The following is a 7,141-nucleotide window of genomic DNA, read 5'->3' as shown; positions in this document are numbered from 1 at the left end:
TTTTCAAAATCTTTTCAAAATCAAATCTTTTTTTCAAATCAATTTTTCAATCAAATCTTTTTCAAAACCAATTTCTTTCCAATTTTAAAGATACTTACTCTCAATTAATGATTTGATTCAACATTTCAAATATGTTGCCTTTTCTGTTGAGAAAGGTTTAATGTTTGAATCATATCTTTTCTTGTTAGTCAAGTTTTTAATTTTCAAATCAAATCTTTTTAAAATGTTTTTCAAATCATATTTTCCCAATCACATTTTTTTAAAACTAATCATATCTTCTTAACCACATCTTTTTCAAAATAGTTTTCAATCAAATCTTTTTGATTTCTAATTTCAAAATCTTTTTCAAAAATCACTTGATTTCTTTTCCACTTTCATTTTCAAAAATTAAGTAATGTTTTTCAAAATTATTTTCAAAATTTTTCACTTAATTTTCGAAAATGACTTCCCTCCTTCTCACATCCTTCTATTTATGGACTAACACTATTCCTTAATGCAAAATTCGAACTCCATCTTCTCTAATAAGTTCGAATTTTCTACTTCTGTCTTCTACTCTTCTTTTCCTCTGACACCTAAAGGAATCTCTATACTGTGACATAGAGGATTCCACATTTTCTTGTTCTCTTCTCTTTCTTATGAGCAGGAGCAAAGACAAAGGCATTCTTGTTGAGGCTGATCCGGAACCTGAAAGGACCTTGAAGAGAAAGCTCAGAGAAGCCAAAGCACAACTCTCTTTAGAACACCTGACCGAATTCTTCAAAGAAGAAGAACTCATGGCAGCCGAAAACAACAACAATGCCAACAATGCAAGGAAGGTGCTGGGTGACTTTACTGCACCTACTCCCGACTTCTATGGGAGAAGCATCTCTATCCCTGCCATTGGAGCAAACAACTTTGAGTTTAAGCCTCAATTAGTTTCTTTAATGCAACAGAATTGCAAGTTCCATGGACTTCCATTGGAAGATCCTCATCAGTTTTTAGCTGAATTCTTGCAAATCTGTGACACAGTCAAGACTAATGGGGTTGACCCTGAGGTCTATAGACTGATGCTATTCCCTTTTGCTATAAGAGACAGAGCTAGAACATGGTTGGACTCTCAACCTAAAGAAAGCCTGGACTCTTGGGAAAAGCTAGTCAATGCCTTCTTGGCAAAGTTCTTTCCACCTCAAAAATTGAGTAAGCTTAGAGTGGAAGTCCAAACCTTCAGACAGAAGGAAGGAGAGTCCCTCTATGAAGCTTGGGAAAGATACAAACAATTGATCAGAAAGTGTCCCTCTGACATGCTTTCTGAATGGAGCATCATAGGTATTTTCTATGATGGTCTCTCTGAACTGTCCAAGATGTCTTTGGATAGCTCTGCTAGAGGCTCTCTTCATTTGAAGAAGACGCCTACAGAAGCTCAAGAACTAATTGAAATGGTTGCAAATAACAAATTCATGTACACTTCTGAAAGAAATCCTGTGAACAATGGGACTAGTCAGAAGAAAGGAGTTCTTGAGATTGACACTCTGAATGCCATTTTGGCTCAGAACAAAATATTGACTCAACAAGTCAATATGATTTCTCAAAGTCTGTCTGGAATGCAAAATGCACTGATGAGCGGATAATTTATACACTTTTTGGCATTGTTTTTAGTTTGTTTTTAGTATGATATAGTTAGTTTTTAGTATATTTTTATTAGTTTTTAGTTAAAATTCACTTTTCTGGACTTTACTATGAGTTTGTGTGTTTTTCTGTGATTTCAGGTATTTTATGGCTGAAATTGAGGGACCTGAGCAAAAATCTGATTCAGAGACTGAAAAGGACTGCAGATGCTGTTGGATTCTGACCTCCCTGCACTCGAAGTGGATTTTCTGGAGCTACAGAAGCCCAATTGGCGCGCTCTCAACGGCGTTGGAAAGTAGACATCCTGGGCTTTCCAGAAATATATGATAGTCCATACTTTGCCCAATATTTGATGGCCCAAACCGGCGTTCAAAGTCACCTACAGAAATCCCAGCGTTAAACGCCGGAACTGGCACCTAAATGGGAGTTAAACGCCCAAACTGGCATAAAAGCTGGCGTTTAACTCCAAGAAGAGTCTCTACACGAAAATGCTTCATTGCTCAGCCCAAGCACACACCAAGTGGGCCCGGAAGTGGATTTTTATGTCTTTTACTCATCTCTGTACACCCTAGGCTACTAGTTCTCTATATATAGGACCTTTTACTATTGTATTTTGATCTTTTGATCATGCTTTGATGATTGAACCCTCTTTGGGAGGCTGGCCATTCGGCCATGCCTAGACCTTTGTTCTTATGTATTTTCAACGGTGGAGTTTCTACACACCATAGATTAAGGTGTGGAGCTCTGCTGTACCTCGAGTATTAATGCAATTACTATTGTTCTTCTATTCAATTCCGCTTGTTCTTTGTCCAAGATATCACTTGTTCTTCAACTTGATGAAGGTGATGATTGACACTCATCATCATTCTCACCCATGAACAAGGGTGACTGACAACCACTCTGTTCTACAAGCAACCAAGGCCCTAGTGAATATCTCTTGGATTCTTTAATCGGAATCTTCGTGGTATAGGCTGGAACTGATGGCAGCATTCAAGAGAATCCGGAAGGTCTAACCTTGTCTGTGGTATTCTGAGTAGGATTCAATGAATGAATGACTGTGACGTGCTTCAATCTCCTGAGGGCGGGGCGTTAGTGACAGACGCAAAAGAATCACTGGATTCTATTCCGGCCTGATTGAGAACCGACAGATGAATTCCGCTATGCTGTGATAGAGCATATGCAATCGCTTTCACTGAGAGGATGGGAGGTAGCCATTGACAACGGTGAAACCCTACACAAGCTTGCCATGGAAAGGAGTAAGAAGGATTGGATGAAGGCAGTAGGAAAGCAGAGAGACGGAAGGGAAGGCATCTTCATGCGCTTATCTGAAGTTCCTACTAATGAATTACATAAGTATCTCTATCTTTATCTTTGTGTTATTTTCGTTCATCACCATATACATTTGAGTTTGCCTGACTAAGATTTACAAGATGACCATAGCTTGCTTCATACTAACAATCTCCGTGGGATCGACCCTTACTCACGTAAGGTATTACTTGGATGACCCAGTGCACTTGCTGGTTAGTTGTGTGAAGTTGTAGTGATCACAATTTCGCGCACCAAGTTTTTGGCGCCGTTGCCGGGGATTGTTCTGTGTATGGACAACTGACGGTTCATCTTGTTGCTTAGATTAGGTATTTTTTTTCTTCAGAGTTCTTAAGAATGAATTCTAGTGTTTCAAAGGTGATGTTCTTATCATCACCAAGGCTGATTGATTCTCATCAATTTAGCTCTTGAATGCAATGTCCTGCTGAAGCTTGGCCGGCCATATCTAATTTCTTTAGACTAAAGCTTTAGACTAACATTGCATGATTCCTGGAATTCTCATTAAGAATTTTGATACCTTTATTTTCTTTTTCTACATAATTAAAAAAAATTACAAAATCATAAAATCCAAAAATATGTCTTGTTTGAGTCTAGAGTCTCATCTTAAGTTTAGTATCAATTGCATGTTTCTATTCTTATTGCATTCATGCATGTGTCCTCATTGATCTTCAAGTTGTTCTTGATGATTTCTTTGTTTTGATCTTTGAATTCTATTGACTTGAGTGTTTTGTTATATGCATTCTCATTTTGTTAGTGTCAATGGTGTACAAACTGCTAAGTTTGGTGTCTTGCATGCATTATTATTTGATTTTAGTTGCATTTTGATTATTCTTTATTATTAAAAATCCAAAAATATTTTTAATTTGTGTCTTTTCAAGTCAATAACACAGAGAATTAAAGATTCAAAACATACTGCAGAGGAATCACACAGAAAAAGCTGGGCATTCAAAAATGCCCAGTGAAGAAGACAGACTGGCGTTTAAACGCCAGCCAGGGTGCCTGGCTGGGCGTTTAACGCCCAAAAGGGTAGTAGTTTGGGCGTTAAACGCCAGAATGTGCACCATTCTGGGCGTTTAACGCCAGGATGGCTAAAGGGGGAAGATTTTGTTTTCAAATCAATTTTTTTTTTCAAGTTCTCAAAGTTTTTCAAAATCAAATCTTTTTCAAATCATATCTTTTCAATCAAATGTTTTCAAAATCAATTTCTTTCCTTTTTCAAAGATACTTACTAACAATTAATGATTTGATTGAACATTTTTTGCCTTTTCTGTTGAGGAAGGTTTTATGTTTGAATCATATCTTTTCTTGTTAGGCAAGTCATTAATTTTTAAAATCATATCTTTTCAAATTGTTTTCAAATTATATCTTTTAAAATTGTTTTCAAATCATATCTTTTAAAATTGTTTTCAAATCATATCTTTTTAATCACATCTTTTTCAAAATAAGTTTTCAATCAAATCTTTTTAATTTCTAATTTCAAAATCTTTTTTAAAAATCACTTGATTTCTTTTCCACTCTTATTTTCGAAAATCAATTAAGTGTTTTTCAAAATGTTTTCAAAATCTTTTACTTAAATTTTCGAAAATTACTTCCCTTCTTCTCACATCCTTCTATTTATGGACTAACACTATTCCTTAATGCAAAATTCGAACTCCATCTTCTTTGATAAGTTCGAATTTTCTACCTCTGTCTTCCATTTTTCTTCCTCTGACACCTCAAGGAATCTCTATACTGTGACATAGAGGATTCCAAATTTTCTTGTTCTCTTCTCTTTCATATGAGCAGGAGCAGAGACAAAGGCATTCTTGTTGAAGCTAACCCTGAGCCTGAAAGGACCTTGAAGCGAAAACTAAGAGAAGCTAAAGCACAAATCTCTATGAACGGAGGTGGTTGTCAGGCACACGTTCATAGTTGAGGACTTAACAGAAATTTTCAAGGAAGAAGAAGCCATGGCAGCCGAAAACAACAACAATGCAAGGAAGGTGCTGGGTGACTTTACTGCACCTACTCCCGATTTCTATGGGAGAAGCATCTCTATCCCTGCCATTGGAGCAAACAACTTTGAGCTTAAGCCTCAATTAGTTTCTCTAATGCAACAGAATTGCAAGTTCCATGGACTTCCAATGGAAGATCCTCATCAGTTCTTAGCTGAATTCTTGCAAATCTGTGACACAGTCAAAACTAATGGGGTAGACCCTGAGGTCTATAGACTGATGCTATTCCCTTTTGCTGTAAGAGACAGAGCTAGGACATGGTTGGACTCACAACCTAAAGAAAGCCTGGACTCTTGGGAAAAGCTAGTCAATGCCTTCTTGGCAAAGTTCTTTCCACCTCAAAAATTGAGTAAGCTTAGAGTGGAAGTCCAAACCTTCAGACAGAAGGATGGAGAATCCCTCTATGAAGCTTGGGAAAGATACAAACAATTGATCAGAAAATGTCCTTCTGACATGCTTTCTGAATGGAGCATCATAGGTATTTTCTATGATGGTCTCTCTGAACTATCCAAGATGTCCTTGGATAGCTCTGCTGGAGGATCTCTTCATCTGAAGAAGACGCCTACAGAGGCTCAAGAGCTAATTGAAATGGTTGCAAATAACCAATTCATGTATACTTCTGAAAGAAATCCTGTGAACAATGGGACTAGTCAGAAGAAAGGAGTTCTTGAGATTGATACTCTGAATGCCATATTGGCTCAGAATAAAATATTGACTCAACAAGTCAATTTAATTTCTCAAAGTCTGTCTGGAATGCAAAATGCACCAAGCAGCACTAAGGATGCTTCATCTGAAGAAGAAGCTTATGATCCTGAGAACCCTTCAATGGAGGAGGTGAATTACCTAGGAGAATCCTATGGTAACACCTATAATTCTTCATGGAGAAATCACCCAAATTTCTCATGGAAGAATCAAGAGAGACCTCAACAAGGTTTCAATAACAATAATGGTGGAAGAAACAGGTTTAGCAATGGCAAGCCTTTTCCATCATCTTCTCAGCAACAGACAGAGAATTCTAAGCAGAACCCCTCTGACTTAGCAACCATGGTCTCTGATCTAATCAAAACCACTCAAAGTTTCATGACTGAAACAAGGTCCTCCATTAGGAATTTAGAGGCACAAGTGGGACAGCTGAGCAAGAAAATTACTGAACTCCCTCCAAGTACTCTCCCAAGTAATACAGAAGAAAATCCAAAAGGAGAGTGCAAAGCCATAACCATGGCCGAATCTGGAGAGGAAAGAGAGGAGGTGGACGCCACTGAGGAAAGCCTCAATGGGCGTGCACTGACCTCCAATGTGTTCCCCAATGAAGAACCATGGGAATCTGAGGCTCAAAATGAGACCATAGAGATTCCATTAGACTTACTTCTGCCATTCATGAGCTCTGATGAGTATTCTTCTTCTGAAGAAGAAGAGTATGTCACTGAAGAGCAAGTTGCTAAATACCTTGGAGCAATCATGAAGCTAAATGACAAGTTATTTGGAAATGAGACTTGGGAGGATGAACCCCCTTTGCTCACCAAAGAACTAGATGACTTGTCTAGGCAGAAAGTACCTCAAAAGAGACAAGATCCTGGGAAGTTTTCCATACCTTGTACCATAGGCACCATGACCTTCAAGAAGGCTCTGTGTGACTTAGGGTCAAGTGTAAACCTCATGCCTCTCTCTGTAATGGAGAAGCTAGGGATCTTTGAGGTACAAGCTGCAAGAATCTCACTAGAGATGGCAGACAACTCAAGAAAACAAGCTTATGGACTTGTAGAGAATGTTCTGGTCAAGATTGAAGACCATTACATCCCTACTGATTTCATAGTCCTAGAGACTGGGAAGTGCATGGATGAGAACATCATCCTTGGCAGACCCTTCCTAGCCATAGCAAAGGCTGTGATTGATGTTGATAGAGGTGAATTGATCATTCAAGTGAATGAAGAATCCTTGGTGTTTAAAGCTCAAGGATATCCCTCTGTCATCATGGAGAGGAAGCATGAAGAGCTTCTCTCAAATCAGAGGCAAGCAGAGCCCCCATAGTCAAACTCTAAGTTTGGTGTTGGGAGGCCACAACCAAACTCTAAGTTTGGTGTTGAACCCCCACATTCAAACTCTAAGTTTGGTGTTGGGAGGTTCCAACATTGCTCTGAGTATCTGTGAGGCTCCATGAGAGCCCTCTGTCAAGCTACTGACATTAAAGAAGCGCTTGTTGGGAGGCAACCCAATGT

At 38.4% G+C, this 7,141-nt stretch overlaps 1 non-coding gene across 1 annotated transcript; it reads right to left on the bottom strand.

Moving 5' to 3' along the window:
- Positions 1–5,276: 5,276 nt before the first annotated feature.
- LOC112766140 (small nucleolar RNA R71) lies at positions 5,277–5,384 on the bottom strand. Its single transcript, XR_003184160.1, has one exon. It is a non-coding gene; the product is annotated as a small nucleolar RNA R71 (small nucleolar RNA).
- Positions 5,385–7,141: the final 1,757 nt, after the last annotated feature.

The sequence above is a fragment of the Arachis hypogaea genome, chromosome 2, assembly GCF_003086295.3.
Source record: "Arachis hypogaea cultivar Tifrunner chromosome 2, arahy.Tifrunner.gnm2.J5K5, whole genome shotgun sequence".
NCBI classification, from domain to species: Eukaryota; Viridiplantae; Streptophyta; class Magnoliopsida; order Fabales; family Fabaceae; genus Arachis; species Arachis hypogaea.
The sequence above is the reverse complement of the archived record's forward strand: the minus strand, read 5'-3'. Positions and strand labels throughout refer to the sequence as shown.